General features: G+C 43.5%; 1 protein-coding gene across 1 annotated transcript in view; it reads left to right on the plus strand.

The window, feature by feature from the left end:
• Window positions 1-20196, plus strand: part of ONECUT1 (one cut homeobox 1) — a 45129-nt gene that overhangs the window by 17498 nt on the left and 7435 nt on the right. The gene's annotated exons all lie outside the window — the stretch shown is intronic.

Here is a 20196-nt window from a genome sequence, read left to right on the forward strand (position 1 = left end):
GGCTTAAAAATAAAATCTTTAAAGAAAAAAAGAAAGAGGGGTGGCTGGGTGGCTCAGTCTGTTGGGTATCCAACTCTTAATTTTGGCTTGGGTCATGATCCCAGGGTTGTGGGATGGAGCCCCACATCAGGCTCCAGGCAGGCAGGGAGCCTGCTTGGGATTCTTTCTGTCTCTCCCTCTGCCCCTCTCCCTTGCTTGTGCTCTCTCACTCTCTCTCTAAAATAAAAAAAAAATTAATCTTTATAAAAAAAGAAGAAAAAAGATGACAAGAATCACCCATAACACCCCCCACACAGAGATAACCCCCCTTTTAAAGAATATTCGTCTAATCTTTTCTCAATGGGATGATACATACAAACTATTTTACAGCTTTTAAAATTAAAAACTCCCATATTATTACATTTATGGTAGAACATTCAAAAATACATAAAAGAATAATTGAGACAATAAAAATTCCTGATAATTCCATCATCCCTCCCCCCTCCCAAATACCTCATGACTAGCATTCATTCATTTAACAGATGTGAATAGATAAGGTGTTTATGATTTGCAGGACAGCAGAGATCAACAGAGAAAAACAAAGACAGTTCCTTCTACTCCTAGAGCACTCTATGTCAGAAAATATTACACATTTTGTGTTTTATAGCTATGCTGTCATTTAAGCAATCCCCTATTTTTGGACACTTGGGTTGGTCCATAAATTGATTGGGGAAGCATAAATTTATATGACTTTATTATACCTTAAATAAAGTATCATAACTGATATAAACTTTCTGACAACCTTTTCTATCATTGTACATTCAGTGATTTTAGGGGTTTTTGTTTGGCTTTGTTTTTTCAATTACTAAGGAATGACACAGCAGTCAGCCACATTATACATAAAACTTTACTAAATATCTGTTTTATTCCTTCAAACTTAATTTGTAATTATTAAGGTAATACATGCAGGATGTAGAAATTTTGGAAAATATGAAACATTATAGACAATACAACAGAGTCAAATTATCCATCCCATAATCCAGAATAATACCTGGGTATAGTTTCATTTCCCTCTGGGTTTTTAAAAGTACAAAAATAAAGATACATTAAAAATTTTTATTTTTCACAAAATTGAGCTCATAGAGAATTTAAAATTGAACATATTTCAGTGCCATTAAATATTATCCAAAGCTTGATTTTAAAAATTTTTCTTTGGAAATTATTTCACAAATTTTAAAAGGTACAAAAATAAAATGGTACCAAGAACATCCATAAATCATTTTCCCAATTGTTAGCAGGACCCACTGACCAGTTGTTTACATTTGACCCCACTTGCTTAAATGTACACACATGCTCAAGCACTCATACTCCCACTCTGTGTCTGTCTGTCTCTCTCTCACATATACACACACACACAGACATTTTTTTCCATGAACCATTTGAGGTTAAGTTATAAACATCTGGTCTCTTTCCCCTAAATACTTGAGTGTATTTCCAAGAGCACAGCTATTCCCTTATGCAGCTATACTTCACTTTTGTCAGTTGACCCAGTAATGTCCTTCATAACATTGTTCTCCTCCAAGACAGAATCCAGTTTCAGGCTGAGCTGTCTCATATCTCCTTTTTTTTTTCTTTAATATGAAACAATTCCACGGCCTTACTTCATCTTTTATAGCATTGACATGTTTGAAGCATACTATCCCCACTTTATTTTTTGTTTGATATTTCCTCGTGATTGGATTGAGGGGATGTTTTCTTACCCAGAAAGCTGCATGAGTGAAGTGTGTCCTCTCAGAGGATCACATCTCGAGGCCACAAAGTCTGTCTGTCCCTCACCTAACTGGTGAGTTTATTTTGATCACCCAGCCAAGCTGTTGCCAAGTTTTTCCGCTGTATAATTGCAGTTGTGTTTTTTTTTTCTTTCTTACAACTAATAAGCAATCTGTATAGAGACACTTTAAGGTCATGCAAATAGCCTTGTTTGAAAAATTCCCCATAGATTTGGCTTCTACTGATTCTTGCCTGATCTATTGTTTATCACAATGCTTTTATTTTTTTATTTTTTTAACGTTTTATTTATTTTTGAGACAGGGAGAGACAGAGCATGAACAGGGGAAGGTCAGAGAGAGGGAGACACAGAATCCGAAGCAGGCTCCAAGCTGTCAGCACAGAGCCCGACGCGGGGCTCGAACTCACGGACCGCGAGATCATGACCTGAGCTGAAGTCGGCCACTTAACCGACTGAGCCACCCAGGCGCCCCTCACAATGCTTTTAGAATGATATTCCATCTCCAGCATTCCTGCCATATTTAGCAGCCAGCTCTCAGCTTTCTTCCATGAGCAAGAGCTCCCTTCAATTTATTACTGGTGTAGCTTCAGACATTTCCCCCCCACACACACTGGTTTATAATTCATTACTGTACTCACCTATTTCAGTGCTCAAATTATCCCAGACTTGACCAGTGGGAGCACCTTTGACCTGCCTTCTATGTTCTCAGGACATTCTTCCATCTATTTTTTTTTTAACTTTCTGGTGTTATAATAAGATGGACCAACCCCATCTATTACCTACCCTGTTCTACTCCTAGAATCTGCCATTTTCATGAGCCCTGGTATATTTTGGTGGGGAATGATATTAGCGACCAAAAAGTCCTAGGTGTGGGGTTTGACTGCTAGGGTGACTTTGTTATGGGATCATTCAGAAAAATCCAGGAAATATATGCATGTATATTTACACGCACACACAAATGTACATACACACTCATACATATGTTATATACGTGTATACATAAACATGCTTATGTATGTACTTTTTAAATCACGAGTTCACACCAATACCTGCACATCCAATTACAATATATACCCATAGGATTTTTTCTTCCTTTTCCCATTCCGTATTTGTACAGGCATTCCTTGGAGATATTGTGGGTCCAGTTTCAGACCTCTGCAGTAAGACAGATACTGCAATAAAGTGAGTCAAGTGAATTATTTGGTTTCCTAGTGCATATAAAAGTTATGTTTATGTTACACTGTAGCTTATTTTTTAAATATACTTTTTATTTTGAGAGATAGAGCATGAGCAGGGGAGAAGGTCAGAAGGAGAGGGGGGAGGGAGGGATGGAGAGACAGAAAGAGAGAGAGAGAGAGAGAGAAAGAGAGGGAGAATCTTAAGCAGACTCCATGCTCAGCATGGTGCTCCATGCAAGGCTTGGTCTCACAGCCCTGGGATCATGACCTGAGCTAAAATCAAGAGTTAGATGCTCAACTGACTGATCCACCCAGGTGCCCCAACTATAGCCTATTAAGTGTGAAATAGCATTATGTCTAAAAAAGGTGCAAACCTTAATTAACAATACATTATTGCTAAAACATTTGAACCATCATCTGAACTTTAGCAAGTCATAACCACTGATCACAGATCACCATAACAAATGTAATGAAAAAGTTTGAAATATTTTAAGAATTACCAAAGTGTGACACAGAGACACAGAGTAAATGCTGTTGGAAAAATGGCACCAATACACTTGCTCCATGAGGGTTGCCATAAACCTTCAATTTGTAAAAAAAAATAAATAAATAAAAATAAGTAAAAATAAAAATAAAGCAATATCCACAAAGCACAATGAAACATTGCATATCCCTTCCTCTACAGTGAGAACCCGGCACCCATAACATCTCTATTTTTGTTTTTCTCTCCCCCACCCACACTTACTCATTTACTCAATCGTATCATACATCTAAAGTAATTTCACTCATACCCATAAAATAAACAAATCTGCTATAAAAATTTTTGTTAGGGTTTATTTTCAATTCTTCCCCCATACATATGCCCCAGCATCCCTTGGGAACTTGTTAGAAAAAGTCCTACTGATTCAGTCCTACTGATTCAGAAACCCTGTGGTAGAGCCCAGTGTTTTTATAAGCTCTGGAAGTGATTCTAAACCTAAAGTTTGAGAGGCATAGCTGGAAATGTGCACCATGGGTTTATGATATGTATATATGTGTGTGTGTGTGTATGTGTGTGTGAACACACATAACCATGCATTATTATGTAAAGTTATACTTTAAACGTATCTTAAAATAGGGGAGCCTGAGTTAAGCATCCAACTGTGGCTCAGGTCATGATGATTTCATAGTTTGTGGTTTTGAGCCCACATCAGTCTCTGTGCTGACAGCTCAGAGCCTGGAGCCTGCTTTGGATTCTGTGTCTCCCCCTCTTTCTGCCCCTCCCCCACTCATTCTCTCTCTCTCTCTCTCTCTCTCTCTCTCTCTCTCTCAAAAATAAACATTAAAAAAAACATATTTAAATATAAAACAGGTCTAGTGCAGACAAATAGAGGTTCTTCTGTCACAGCATGAGTGTGAGGGTGTAATGTAAAAGAAAATGAACACCGTAGCTCTATTTTCTCTTCCTGGTGCCAGCCCAGGAGGATAATCAGGAGGCAGAGAGGGAGGGTGAGTGTGAAGTACCCTAACCTGCCAGAGGGGGTGCCCTCCAATTCCACAGCTGTCTCCCCTCTGAAGTAGACAACTGAGAGTACAGTCAAGATGGAGGAGGTGCAGTCAGTGCTGAAAAGGCTCACACCTGTTCCCCCTGTTTTCCCCTAACCTCCTCTTTCTTGAGAATCACCATATAAATCCCTCTGCCTCCAGCATTGAACACATGGATGCTTCTGCCCTAATTCCCTACATACTCACTTCTCCTCTACGGATTTTTATGACAGTCAACATACCTAGGTTTTTCAGGGACAACTTCATGGTGGAGAAAGGGAAAAGAGTTACCTGGACCTTCCCTGGCCCCAGTGGAAGATCCTACCAACCAGGCTTTCCTAAACCTAAAATCAAAAGGCATCACCTGCTGCTTTTCTTAAAATGCAGATTCCCAGGCCACTTCTAAAATTCTGATTGGGTCAGTCTGTAGTCTTGACAAGTGTGTGGAGTGATTCTTTTGACCTTCACAAGTTCTGAAATACTGGCATAGGAGCAAGTGGCTGTCCAACTTGGGCATCTAAATTACCTGGGAAGTTTGTTTAAACTGTATTTGTGAATCCCGTTTTCTCAGAGAATCGAATTCAGTAGGGATAAGATGAGGTTCTGGAGTGTATTTTGAACAAACCTCCTCGTCATGTGCCCAGGTGATGCTGATGTATTTGGCCCACAAACACATCAGTTAGAATTTCTTCTCTGGACTCTAGACCCTGCTTACTTGGAGTGTGTTCAGAGACCAGCAGCTAGGCATCACCTGGAGCTTGTTTCTTTTGCAGACTCTTAGGCCGCACCCAGAACAGCTGAATCATAATCTTCACAAGATACCCAAATGATTCAAGTTTGTACACCAAGTTTGAGAAACACTGATGTAGAGTACTGGTTCTCAACCTGACTATGTATATGTTAGAATCACCTTGGGAGCTTTAAAAAATCTCAGGGCTGGGCCTCTGCTAGACTGAATAAGTCAGTATCTCTGGAGATAGGTTTCAGGCAGCAATGTTTTTGAAGTTTCTCAGGTGATTCCTATTTATAACCAAGGCTAGGAACTTCTGAGGATCCTTCTAGACTCTCCCACTGCAAAATTCAGGCCAGAATGGAGACCCAGGGTGCAAGGAATGACACCTCTCACTCCTCAATCAAAGGTCTCCCGGGGCGCCTGGGTGGCTCAGTCAGTTGGGCATCTGACTTCAGCTCAGGTCATGATCTTATGGTCCATGAGTTCGAGCCCTGTGTCAGGCTCTGTGCTGACAGCTCAGAGCCTGGAGCCTGCTTCCGATTCTGTGTCTCCCTCTCTCTGACCCTCCCCCACTCACACTCTGTCTCACTCTCTCTCTCAAAAATAAATAAACATTAAAAAGAAAATTTTTTTTAAAAAAAGTTCTCCCAACAGCCAGAGGTCCTACACAAAAAAATCCAATGATTTGGCAGTTACCAGAAGTAAAAGAAACAAAATGATATTTCATTTCACCTTATATGTAAATCATTCTTCATCTGAGTTTTTCAACCCTTGATTTGACTGCATCCCTGTATTTGAGGGATGTATGGACCAGTCACCACCCAGACTTAGCAAAGACAGACACAGCATGTTTCTGTCCTCTGATGACCAGTGTCCCCACCTGAGCATTTTATCTGGGTGAGGCTGATAAACTTGTTCAGCTTGTTTCAATGCTACTCCCAGCTTGTTTCAATGCTTCAGCCCAAATTCAGCCCCTCTGCATCTTCTGCTCTTCCACTGTTACTATAGTCCCCTCCTTACCTGGCCCTGACCTACCTTCTGACTCGGTCATAAGAGTAATGGCAGTGCTCCCTCTCACTCTCTCTCACTCAAAAAGAGAGAGAGAGAGGGAGAGGGAGAGAGAGAGAGAGAGAGAGAGAGAGAGAGAGAGAGGGAGGGAGAGGGAGAAAGAAAGTCAACCTTTATGGGGTGCCTGGGTGGCTCAGTGGGTTGAGCATCCGACTCTTGATTTTGGCTCAAGTCATGATCCCAGGGTCATGAGATTGAGTCCCACGCTCAGTGTGGAGCCTGTTAAGATTTTCTGTCTCCCCCCCACACCCGCTCTGCCCCTCTCCTCCTCCTCTCTCTCTCTCTCTCTCTCAAAAAAAAATTGGAGGTTATTTTTGAAGGAATTCCATTTTAGAACTTTCAATTGCTGTGAATATTATAAAGTATTATACATGGCTATTGATTAAAGAAATAAGATCGAAAAATTAAGACTTGCAATTCACAATAGGCCTATATGAGATAATAACACATCATAAGCGTGAAATTCATCAGGTCTACCATTTGTTTTGACTTTTAAAGGAATCAGCATCATAACTAGGGCATGAATATCACTTGTTTCCAATTATTAGGGTCTAAACTATTGAGGGGCTCCTTAAGATGAGGGATACTGATATAGTAAAATTCCAGTGGGTCAGGCATAAACAGAAGTTTAGGAATTTAAAAATCAGAATCCCTGAGGCAGTGTTTCAGAGAAAAGAGCCATGTTACTAACTGAATGAGCAGGTACAAGACAGCCGTGTTGCTTCCCGCTGGTTCCTTTGAAGCTGCAATGCAGGGAAAGAGTATCGTGGAGGGGAGGGTCAGGTACTGGGTATTTCTTCCTGTGAGTGTCAAAAAGCTTGAGCTTGTGCTCAGGAAAAGTGTGTGTGTGTGTGTGTGTGTGTGTGTGTGTGTGTGTGTGTGAGAGAGAGAGAGAGAGAGAGAGAGAGAGATTGTCAATGCCCAGCAAGAGGACAAAGCAAGTCTCACAGGGATATGAAAATTTATTCATTCAATGAGGATACTCAGCTCACCTTTCTGGTTCAGGTTCAGCCAGTACTGGAGGGAACACAGAACAAATGGGAGAAGACAAATTTTGTGGGGAGAAAAACTAAGGTAGTCTAGAACCACACAAAAAAGGTTGTTTGAGGGGCCACAGAGAGTAAAGGCTTGTGTGATTCCCTAGTACCCTCCTGGTTTGTGTCTGAGGAATACCTGAGCCACATCTCCTCATCTTCTCCAGTACCATCACAGGGCCCTGCACAGGCTGGAATCCCGGCTCCACTATGGTGACCTCAGGACAGTCCCTGAACCCCTAAGCCTCAGGCTGCCCATTTGTAAACTAGACATAATAATAGTACCTACCTCCCATAGTTGTTGAGAGGCTCTGTAAGGTGATACACGTGCAGAGTTTAGCACAGGGGAAGCAGCCATGCGTTTCAGATGATCCTGTTCCACTTCTCCCAAGCACAGGCAGCCTCTGCCTTCCTGGGATCATAAGTCCAATAGCCTCACCTGTTGGCCATAGCCTATTGAGTTTTACCTAGAGAAGAGAGGTGGATAGAAATATTTCATATGCTGACTCCAGAAGGACTCCAGACAGCAGATGCCTGGAAAGACGGTCTCCATCCTAGATGGCTCTGTTAAAGAAGCAAACCAGGTGGGGTAAGGAGAGGTTCAGGTGACTTTTCCAACCAGAATTTGTGTGGTTTTTAAAACATTTTTAACGTTTATTCATTTTTGAGAGACAGAGCATGAGAGGGGAGGGGCAGAGAGAGAGAGGGAGACACAGAATCTGAAGTAGGCTCCAGGCTCTGAGCTGTCAGCACAGGGCCTGATGCGGGGCTTCAACTTGTGAACTGCGAGATCATGACCTGAGCCGAAGTCAGACGCTCAACTGACTGAGCAACCCAGGTGACCCTCAAACCAGAATTTGATAGGGCACATTCTCCCACCTTTAGCTGCTCCCCAGCTGCTCCACTGGGTCAGCTCTAGCTTCCTTTCAAAGCCCATATCCACATGAAGATAGCTGTCCCCTGCCCCTCTGCATCCCTATCAAAACGAGTTTCCCTCTCCCAGGCCAGAGTGGGTGTACTGTCCCTGCAAAGCCAAATTCCCTCTGTGTCCTCTCCTGTGCTGCTCACTCTCCTGGATGGGCTCACTGTAATCCTTTCAGCCATAGCAAAACAGGTCTGATAACTGGCCGCTGCCCACTGGCCCACTGCTCCTGTATTGGCTCACCTTGGCTGTGGGTTCCCTGGGCTCCCTTTCACCAGCTGTTTCTGCCCATTTAACCATTCTGGAAGAAGTTTTGATGATGTGTCCATTGTGCTGACATCTGCCTCCAGGGCACAGTGGGTTGAAGGTTCCCTCACCCAATCAGCTGTGTGCCCATAGACAAGTCACCTAACCCCTCTGACATTGTTTCTTCATCTATAGAGAAAGAAGTAATACCCATTTCTGCCTCACTTGAGTTTTGTGGGGATCACCTAGGAAGGTTCAATGGTGATGTTTTAAGCACTGTAAAGCAAGAAACAGGGGTGAGTTATAGGGATCATTTCTGGCTGGGAATGTCTGCAGGTTTCTATTAGACCTTCCACGTGCATGCCCAGAAGAGTTTCCACTGGTGCTCTGGCTACCCGCAAACTCACAGACATAAGCAAAGCTAGCTTGTGTCCAGCAGGGTATACTGATTGGCTCTACCTCCCTCTGCTGGGCATCACAGTTTCCAGACAATGTATGCAGGAGTTCACTTCCTGTGCAAAGGCTGCCCTTGACCCCATCAGCTGGAACTCACTGGAATTGCTTTTTAAATTACACACCATGCATTGTTCTGTGTCCTCTAAATCTGCCAATTAAAAAGCTACATCATTCCAAAAACAACTGGGAGCCTGGATTATAAAAATATGCATAATATAGCAAAATAACTCAAGGCAAGGCAGATAACATTATGACCCAGTACTCCTGGAGTCTGAGCTATAATTCAGAAGCTGTTGTGGCCTGTACTCTAGTTGTTTGAGCTCCACAGTGTAGGTATTGGCCTGTTCAAATGGGCTCGGAAACCTGCCACATTCACTTCCATAGTTTCCCTTTTTATTTATTTATTTTTAAATGTTTACTTATTTTTGAGACAGAGAGTACACACGGGGAAGGGGCAAAGAGAGAGGGGGACAGAGGATCTGAAACAGGCTCTGCACTAATAGCATAGAGCCCAAAATGGGGTTCAAACTCACAAACCATGAGCTCATGACCTGAGCCAAAGTCGGACGCTCAACCAATTGAGCCGCCCAGGCACCCCAGTAATTCCCCTTTTTATATCTCTCCCAACCACTATCTTCTTTTACTGAAATCTGTTTCATTTGCATTCTTGCTCCTCCACATAGAGTCTGCCTTGAAAGCAGCTTCAGCCGTCAAGAGAGGGTCTTTGGGGGCTCAGTAGATATGAGGAGCCGACCCCTGCTTGTCCTGGCTATAGTTCAGAAGAGGCAGACAGGGAGTGATAACAGAGGACTCACCCTGTGTACATGCTCAGCTACTTCTTTCGTGAATAATTTTATTAAGATATAATTTATATGGTATACAATTCACCCATTTAAAATGTATAATTCAGTGGTTTTAGTATACTTACAGAGCTGTGCAACTATCCCCACAACCAGTTTTAGAATCTTTTCATCACCTGCCCCAAAAAGAAACCCTGTACCCATGAAGAGTTACTGGTATTTCCTCTTACCACCCACTCAGCTTTAGGTAACCACCAACCTACTTTCCATCCCTGTGGCTTTGCCTATTCTGGCCCAGCTGCTTTTTTACCCTTTCTTGGCTTCCCTGAAGCCCCAAGCTCCCCTGAGCAGAGTATGCAGGGATGAAGGTGGGTTGAAGGGTTGAGTATGCAGGGATGAACGTGGGCAAGCCCATCAGAAATCTGGGTAGAATTTTGGGGTGTGCTTTTACCTTACCAGTGCACCCCACCTGACCCTGGAGCCTCAAGGGGCCTGAGGGCCTGAGCAGCTGCCTGCATTCTCCTCCAAACCGAGGCCAGACCTCCTGTGAATGACAGGGGGCAGCACAGGGTCACCTGCTCAAGAATACTCTGCCTTGCAGGTTGTGGATTTCGGCCCCAGCATTGGCCTTTAGGGCAAAGACACTGGCTCTCTAGAAGGCCCCTATTAAAATGCCACACCGTCCTGAGATGGCAAGGCAATTTCATGGTGCCCTGGAAATTTCAGCTTTCCCCTTTACTTCTCTCTGACCCATCTCCCTCCATCTCCCTTGGGGTCCTGTTAGGATGGCATACACTTGGGCAGTTGTTTGGAGGGAGAAGATATTTTGCCATAGCACAGGGTAGGCATACAGTCCTCCTTCAATGTATTACATTCAGACCACCAAATGAATCCAATTTGAACCCCCCAGGCCTGGTTCTTTCACCCTGCCTCTCTGGGGTTCTCCATCCAGACATCAAGGCTAAAACTGCCCTCCCCGCAGGTTAAGTGCCTAAATTTCATTCAGCCTATCATACGTAGTCCTCATAGTGCATTGCTGAGATTTAGTAATGCCTCTAAAGTGACAGACGTGTGATTTGTTTCTCATTTGGCCCCATTCCCATTTTATTCTATCAGATAGGCATGACTGCTTAGAAGTGAGCCCCCAGTCCTGATTTTCACTTGTGTGTATGTGCATCTACCCCCCACCTCTGCCACAACACTTAGTCCTTCTTAGTAAAACTAAGGTAAGCTGGACTTTTCCTTTTTTAAAAAAAAAATTTATTTATTTTGAGAGAGAGCAAGAGGGCATGCACAAGGATGTGTGTGTGTGTGTGTGGGAGAGAGAGAGAGAGAGAGAGAGAATCCCAAACAGGCCCTACACTGTCAGCGCAGAGCATGATACAGGGCTCGATCTCACGAACTGTGAGATCATAACCTGAGACGAGATCAAGAGTCAGTCACTTAACCAAATGAGCCACCCAGGTGCCCCAAGCTAGAATTTTCTGAAGGACTTTTACAAAGTATGTCTAAGAATAACACAATTTATGAAGCCCAATTTTCTTTCTTTCTTTTTTTTTTTAGTAAGTCAGTCAATACACGTTTATGGAGCCAGGCATTGTTCTGGTACCCAAGATGCAGTAGTGAATAAGAAGAGCCTACTTATTAGTGGCAGGGGTGATGGGTGATGTAAGTTTCTATCCAGGCACCAGTTCCTATCAAATGCAAGACTCTGTGCTTCTGAAGCTCAATTTTCTGATCCTATCTGATAATATCATTTACCATACATGCAGGTCTTATTCCCCTTCCCACCTCACTGGAAGGTGTTCTGCCCAACGATCTTCTCTCTTTAATGCCCTCGGCCACCTCTGCCTGCCAGGAGTGAGATGGAGGTAGTACTGGTACGTGGGTGGTCTGACAAAAGAGAGGGCATGGACTGGAAAGATTGCCCAGCTATCCCTAGTGTGAACAGTTTCAATGCTCACACTTGTCCAGGTGCCCATTAATGACATAGAAACCCATAGTCCTGAACAAGGTCTGTACTGCCTGCTGCTTCCCTCTGGAGTGATGTAGAAAGCCTTTACATACATCAAGTCATAGAGTTGCACCTTGAAGGGACTATAAGTCATTAGTCCAATCCCTTCATTGTACAGTTAAGGAACCTGGACCCAGCTTGGTTAAATGACTTAATCCAGACGTTTGACTAATTGATGACAGAGTCAGAGCAAGAGCCCAAAGCTTCTGACGACTAGTGCAATGCTTTTTATAAAGCCTTCCTCCCTCATAGATGGATAAGATGGAGTATACATTGACTATACCTGGACCCACAGTACACTCTCAGTAAGTACATGTTGAAACATACACAAGAAGGTAGCCTTATTCCAGTACACAATTTCGTCCGATGTGAAGCAGCCAACTCTGGGACAAATTATCAAGAAAGTCAGGAAGCAAGTTAAATAAATTGTCCTACAATTTTCACGAAAATGTAGCAACCCAGTAAAAATATAAGCTGCAACGGTTTAATGGCTCAGAATCCTAGGAGGGCAAATGCTTACCTGTTCTCAATGTCTGTGGTCCTGGTTGCTGTAAATATTTTAACCTCCAGAGCTCATAACATTTAGAAGTCAAAGCAACTATGAGGAATGTGAGTTTTTGTTTATCACGTTCATTCAGATGAACGCAGATCTGGATTATTTGCAGAACTGGCTGATGATCCTGCAGAGCCATTACTTGCTGTTTTTGAGAAGCCATAAGGTAAGAGGAGATGTGCTACAAAGTCAATATAGTGGCTATACATTCTAAAAGACAAAGTAAGGTTGCGTTGGAAATTATTTAACAGAGGTGATAATAGACTTTGGAAACCAGGAGAGACACTGCAGCCATGCATTAATTGACTGACAGGGCTTTTGAGTACACAGAGGCCTTGAAGCATAGTCTGCTCATTTAAAGAAGGAAGAAAAAAAGATCAAGTGACGTGTCCAAGTTCATGCAACATACTAGAGGCAGAGCAAATATTCCAACCTACTGTGTAAATTCAATATTTATACTTGTATCATGACTGAAGAAGAAAATTAATTTGCACACATCTGGAATACTCCCTTAAGGGTTTATAGTTTTAATAATCATTCAACATATATTGTCTTATTTAGTGATTATTTTAATCCTGTGATGAAAGAAGGCCATTGTTCTGTTTTGCAGGTGGGTGAGCTAAGACTCAAAGAAAGTGAGGGACTTGTCCAAGATCACACATCTACCATTGGTCACAGAGCTGGGACTTGAGCTGTGTCCTGAGCCCATGTTCATCTACAAAGTTATCTTATAAATGTATCTGGCTTTATAAATGTCTTCCAGGCCAGTATGTCTGTGCCCACATGATCCTAGACAAATTTTTGGCAGATTTTGCATAACTCAGTCAGCACTTCAGATACTGTAAAGTCCTTTCTGTCATTAAATCAGGAAACTGGATACAAGTTGATGAAGGAATGCTTGGCCAACAACAGATTCTAAGATGTTACTGTCTACCATGCTTTATAGAGTATGTTCCAAGACAGGATCTCTTAAACCCTATGTAGTCAAGGGCTAGTTGTTTGTTTATAATTTTCATCTGTCCTGGAACAATAGTTTTGATAATACAATTAAAAATGTATTACTAGGACAATAATAACACACTTGAATGTTGTAGCAATACCAAACTGCCATGAAAATTTCTAACTGCTTCTTCTCAATTTTCTGTCCTGATCTTCCTGCAGGTCAGTGGGAGTTCACAGACCAGTATGGGCCTGCCAGCCACATTTTGAGAAACACTGTTCTAAGTAATGCCATTCCTGAGAGAAAGTCCCTGAATAAAGAGCTCCTTAATCAAAGAAGCTTGGGAGACCCCATAAGTATCAGTGCACATTAGTATATTAAATTGGGGGAGACCCCCAAGTGTCAGTGCACATTAACATATAAAGGCTCTAAGAAGTCCTGCATTTAAAAAGCTTTTTTAATCCTTAATTACTCACTAGTTCCCAAACTGACCTCAATAACTCAGGTTATTGTTATTGGATACCTTTCAACATCCTGCAGAATTCATATTTCTTGAAATACAGTTGGCTCAGTCTTGCCAACTATGGGCAAAGCACAGGTCCCAGGCATGCCTAAAATGAGAGCCTCTGTCTTTTACCCATATCCTCATGTTCTGCCTTAAAAAAATAATAATTCTTTACCATCTTTTATTCTTGTAGCACCCAAAGTCATGCTCTGCCTTTTACCATCTCTCATGCCTACTTCTGCCTCCCACTTAGTACTCACTGTGGGTGACCTTGCCCACAGAAAAGATCAAAGTCTCCTAGGATAGTCCCCACTACACTTTGCCACTGCATCCTGCAAATACACTAGCTGTGCACCTTCATAAAAGTGATTCACGACAGGTCATCTTCCTCTACAACACTACCTTTCACAAGCAATAAGTATCCTCTTCCCTTTAATCCATTTCTATGATAAATACTTATCTATTTTTAATGGAAACTATATAGCTAAACAAGAAGTATAACTTTCACATAAAACACATGCAGTGGTTTTCCCTGAGCAGCGGTATCTCTTGTCACGCCTCACTCTCACTCCTCTCCTCTTGCTCCCTCCCTTGCACACTGTGTGGACTCTCATGACCTCCATTTGGTAGTCTCCAGGGTAATCTCTACCCTGACATTTATCCCATAAAAATCTCAAAGCATTTCTCTCATTCATATTCTCTTAACAGTTTTAACAATTGTAGTTCTGTAGAGCCTTCCTGAAGCATGATTTTACTTCTGTGGGTTGTTCCTCCTAGCCTTAGTTAAGGTCACCCAGTGAAACTCAGCAAGCTTTAGTCCACTTTTTATTCTACTGATATCTCTGCATTCTTATTCACAGAGTTCTCTGCAGATATACCACATTCACTGAGTCATAGCCACCCCCCCTACAATACTTACCCTTCTATCCAGGCACTATGCCAGCATGCCCTGGATATACAGAATGAGACAGCCAGGTGCCCTGTTCCTGGAATATCTCACTTCCCAGGTTCTGGCATTGTGACATCTGTAATGCTTGAGAGTTCAGGGAGGAAACTTCCAAACTGCATTTCCCCAACATTAGTATGAGATATTAATAGACATTCCCTACCATACAGAGTTCAAGGGTTAAATACTTTTGGGAAACATAATTACATTTGCTAACACATATTGTGAATTTTGAGGAAAAAGATGTATATATATAGTAGGTTTTTCCAAATGTGTTTGACCTGCAAGCCATCTTTTCCAGGAACCCATTGGAGACAGTATCATTTCTCTGACACCATTTGGAAAATGCTGGTTTGGGGGGCACCTGGGTGGCTCAGTAGGTTAAGCGTCTGAGTTCAGCTCAGGTCATGATCTCATGGTCCGTGAGTTCGAGCCCCACGTCGGGCTCTGTGCTGACAGCTCAGATCCTGGAGCCTGCTTCAGATTCTATGTCTCCCTCTCTTTCTGCTCCTTCCCAACTCATGCTCTATCTCTCTGTCTCTCAAAAATAAATAAACGTTAAAAAAAATTTTTTTTAAAAAGGAAAATGCTGGTTTGGAAGTAGCTTCAGCCCACCCAGTCCTGCCAAATGCGAAGGACCAGACTGAAGTCATTCAAATATACAACCTAGTTAGGTGGAAAATGAGTTGTGATTTCCCTTAGCTCTGCCTTCTGAATGATAAATTATAGTTCTGTAAGTTGAGTCTACAACTGATGCTCAATTACTTACCTTTCCATAGGTATGTTCTGTGTAATTTGCCATCTAGAGCCCTAATGCCTTCCCAGTCTACAGTCCTAGCCCACACCTCCCCACTGAGCCCTAGGCCCTATATATATACATATATATGCTGCTGTCTGCTGGACAACCGCATGTTGGAGATCTTTAATAGAATGTCAAACAAGCACTTCAAATGCAGTTTGTCCCACATAGAAGTGATTACCGCTCTCATAAAGTTCATTTCTCCATCTGCATTCCCTAATGGCCTCATTGCTACCTTCCAGTCAGAAACCTAGGAGATGTTCTAATCTCTACCCTCCCAGCCAAGTTGTCATTGAGTCCTCTTGATTCTACCTTCCAAGAAGCTCTTACATTTGGTCTCTGTATTCTACCCTCAACTGTCATTGTCTAATATGGGATCCTCAGTACAGTGGTTTTCTCGGGTCAAGTTTTCTGAGTCTTGCATGTAAGCAGGATATTGGAGAGAGCAATGGAGAATAACTCCCACTGGGGGAGTGGAGGAAGAAAGAGCAGGCTGAAGAAGTTGAACTTTGATACAGTTGCAACAATAGCCTCAACCAACCCTATGGGGTGCTATGGAACTGGGTGACGCTTCGGAATTGTCCCAACTTGATGCAAGGGGTTGGGGAGGAGATCCTTAAACTAACACGTTCCCACCCTCTTCATCCTTCGTCCTCCAACCCCCATCCTGTACCCTCCGCACCGCCCACTGGTTGTAGGCAGCCTCCCACCCCACTCCCAGGGTGCCATAACCTTTGGCCAAGGGCACTTCCCAGAATGGCCCTCAGCTGAGAGCCAACAGCCACCAACTCTTATAGCAGAGGAATGAATGTCTTACTCCGGAGGGGATCAGGGTGGCATACCCCAGCACCCTTCTCCCAATTCTCCCAGTGCTTTCTGATTTATCCCTCACAACACCACCAGAAGGGTTTTTCTAAACCCAAATTTAATCACACTACACCCTTTCTCAAACCATTCGGTAACTCCTCCTTACCAACAAGATAATTCAGTTCTGATCTCTGTCCACCTGTGAAACCTTGTCTCCCACAGCTTTCCTCCTTTTATGTGCTCTTGCCCCACTAACCCCAATCTACTGATGTTTATCAATCCTACATGAGTGCTGCTCCCCCTGCTGGGCATGAGTTTGTCCCACTTCTCTCTAACAAGCTCCTTTCTAGCCCAGAGTAAGCACACCTTCTTTTTGATGCCTCCTTTAATATCCCCAAGGAGAAGTAATATCCTGTATACTCTTTTTATACTCACAGTTATTTGCTTCTGTGACTGTAAGAGTGACTAAGAGCAAAGCCTGTGTTGTATTCATTTTTTTTAATGTTTATTACTTTTGAGGAGGGGAAGGAGCAGAGAGGGGGGGTGCAGAGGATCCAAAGTAAGCTCTGTGCTGACTGAGACAGACCAATGCAGGGCTTGAACTCACAGAGCTAGAGATCATGACCTGAACCAAAATTGGAAACTGAACAGACTGAGCCACTCAGGCAACCCTGTCATATTCATTTTTGAAAGTGAATGAATGAATCAGTCAGCTACGTGCATCAGTATTGTGTAAAGCTGGGTCTATATGGGCTGATTCAAACTAACTAGAGTTGCCTTCAGTCTAGTCAGCTCTTTTTTCAGAGACTTAATCTAGTTTGCCCAATGAGGGCTATAGTTGCCCCTGGGGGCAGGGATTCTATTTGGGAAATCTCAGCTGGCTCAGTATATGTGACTCAGTGCTCTGAGGGATGGGGCATTTAATACATACTTCCCATTATGTTGATGCTACCTCTTATGTTGAGAAGGGGCACAGCCAGTAATGTTTGGGTGATGTTATGAAAGGTACCATATGGCCTGACTGGCCTAAAACTGTCTCTTTTATGACTGAGCTTTCCCGTCATGGCCTTTCTGAAATTCTTACCCTCATATTTCCCTGTGATTAGAATTGGACCAGTGGTCCTTTGGGGTGAGTGCGTGCTAGGGCCTGGGCAAGCTAATTCATCTGGAGAAGAGAATTTCTGTGTCTATTTATTTTTATTTTACTTGTTTCAAAATTTCTATATTTTGTATATATTTTATCATGTATATAATACTGTAGTAGAGTAACACATATATATAATTTGTAAATAAATAATATTAGGAAGTGTACACTCAAAACATTTTTTGCTAAGTAGCACATGGTTAAAACATTTTAGAGACTCCTTTATTGGACTCCAAAGACTGGAGTCTCCTTCAGCCATCACCCATTAACTTTTCAGCTGATCTGATTGCTGAGCTAATTTGTGCTAAGGCCTTAGGAAAACTCTGAAATCCAGGAGCTAAAGCAATTAGGAATGACAGGTAGGGGCAGGCAGAGGAGCAGGGCTATGTGTGGAGAGCACAGAGACTGCATCTGTCCCAAACTGATGAGCCATCTGGTAGGAAATTGAGAACCTGGAATAAAAAGAGGCAGGAGGTGGAGCAGGAGACAGCAATAGGAGGGCAGCCAACAGGAGGTATGAGGAGGCATGAAAGGGTAACAGGACTTCAGGCAGAGACAGGGACTGGGACATAGTCAAGTTGAAGTGTTGGGAGGGTGAACTTGTGGAGGTTCTGGGTTTGGAGGGGAGCCTGGATCGTGCCAGGGGCAGGTACACCCTCCTGCTGCACACCCTCCTACATGTCCTGGTAGTGATGGTGGCCTCAACGTGCTGGTGTGGGCAGCTGAGATTCAAGCAGCCACCCCACCACCAACTGCCTGGCTGCAGTGCTTGCCATTGGCCTCTTCGTCCTCTGGGTGACAGGCTGCACTTGTACCTTCCTGCTCAGCATCGCCAGGCCCATGCTTCTGATTCTGGTGGATGCCTCACTGCACCTGCAAAACCTCAAGAACAAGATTGAGAACAAGACTGAGAGTATTGGTCTCCTAGGCGCCTAGGATCTGTACCTATGGCCTGGAGAATGTCTGCCCACCCCCGACTCTGGCCTGGAACCAGGGACCCAGAGCCCTTATCCACAGCCCTAAAAATAGAGCTCCCCTTCCAGTTTAAAAAGTAGGACATCTGCGACCATTCACCCAGGTCCAAAATTTGGATATCCCTCCTATCCAGTCCCCATTACCTAGGAGACCAGACTCTTCCCCAGCCCTGAACTTGGGGCTTGGAGATCAGAGTATCCATGACCAACCTCAAACTCTGGACCCAGAGATACTCCCCCACCCTCAATCTGGGACCCCCCATCTCCCATGCTCAGCCCCAAAGCTGGGATCTGGAACCAAGGGAATCTCTTGAACCCTGGACTAAGGCTTTTCCAGACCTCACCCTAGCTTTGAACCCAGGGCAGGGCATTACCAGTCTTGAACCTGGGACCCAAGTGTTCCCAGCTCCCATCAAGACAGAGGATTCTAGGGGTGCCTGGATGGCTCAGTTGGTTGAGTGTCCAATGTTGCTCAGGTCATGATCTCATGGTTTGTGAGTTGGAGCCCCGTATTGGTCTCTGTGCTGACAGCTCAGAGCCTGGAGCCTACTTCATATTCTGTGTCTCCCTCTGTCTCTGCCCCTCCCCTGCTCACTCTCTGACTCTCTCTCTCTCTCAAGAATAAATAAACATTAAAAAAAAAAAAGACAGAGGATTCAAGCATCCTGACCCTGTTGAACCCTTGGTTCCAGGTGACCCCCACACTCAGCAGTCCCACTTGATTCTCTCCAGCTCTGCTGAGGGATTCTGCCCCCTCCCTTTCCAAAGTTCCACAGTGATGAGGACCAAGGGGTGGGGTGGGGTGGGGGTAGCCCTAACCCAGAATGGGGCATCTGTATCAGTGTTACCACAACAATATAGACTGTTGCATCACTCAAGCCAAAAGAAAGAAAGAGAGAGAGAGAGAGAGAGAGGAAGAAAGAAAGAGAGGAAGAAAGAAAGAAAGAAAGAAAGAAAGAAAGAAAGAAAGAAAGAAAGAAAAGAAAAGAAAAGAAGAGAAAAGAATAAAAGAGTAACAGCCTCTACGTCAATCAGGAAGATACCCCATCTGCCTGTCACTGTTACTGGAGCTCATGTCAGAGTAGAGCCAGCCAGAAATGAAGAAAGCACTGGCTGCTCCACAGTGCCTATGTAGGGGGCTGAGAGGCAGCAATCTGATTGGAGTCAGGGCATAGGAGCCTTCTTAAGTTGCATTAGCATAACCAAAGCATCATTTTTATATAGGTTGTGCAGTTATTTGGGGATGGCTATAGACATTGATTGATGATGGAAATTAGGAGTGGGTGGAGCGTGTTATTAGCAATGTAGTCCTTAGTGCCTCTTTGGCAGGTGGAAGCTAGTGAGCCATATTAGCCCTCAAAGAGGAAGTATGGCACCTGAGGTTAGGAGAACCCCTGATCCAACACCAAACCATGGGGGCCCAAAGGCCACATTGGGATGATACACCAGAACAGTTCTAGCAGCCAAGAAGCATGATACCTGATGCAGGACCAAAAGGCATGAGAGGAAATAGGTCTTCTGAGTGGGAGATGAGTTAGGGGAAGAAGGAGACTCCAACAGCAAAAAGGCACAGAGAAACCCCAAAAGGGAATGTGTCTAATATGACAGGTTTAGCCCCAAATGCAAGGAAGCAGCCTTCACACCTCCCAAAGTCCTGGTTCCACTAAATAATCAGTAGAAAACTGATGGGCACGGTAGCGTGCTATATACAGAGTTTTCTTACATACGGAGTTGCCTCGGAAACAAAAAAGATCAGAAGGATAGCAAATGCAATTCCTTTTTCTA

Source organism: Acinonyx jubatus, chromosome B3 (genome assembly GCF_027475565.1).
Source record: "Acinonyx jubatus isolate Ajub_Pintada_27869175 chromosome B3, VMU_Ajub_asm_v1.0, whole genome shotgun sequence".
NCBI classification, from domain to species: Eukaryota; Metazoa; Chordata; class Mammalia; order Carnivora; family Felidae; genus Acinonyx; species Acinonyx jubatus.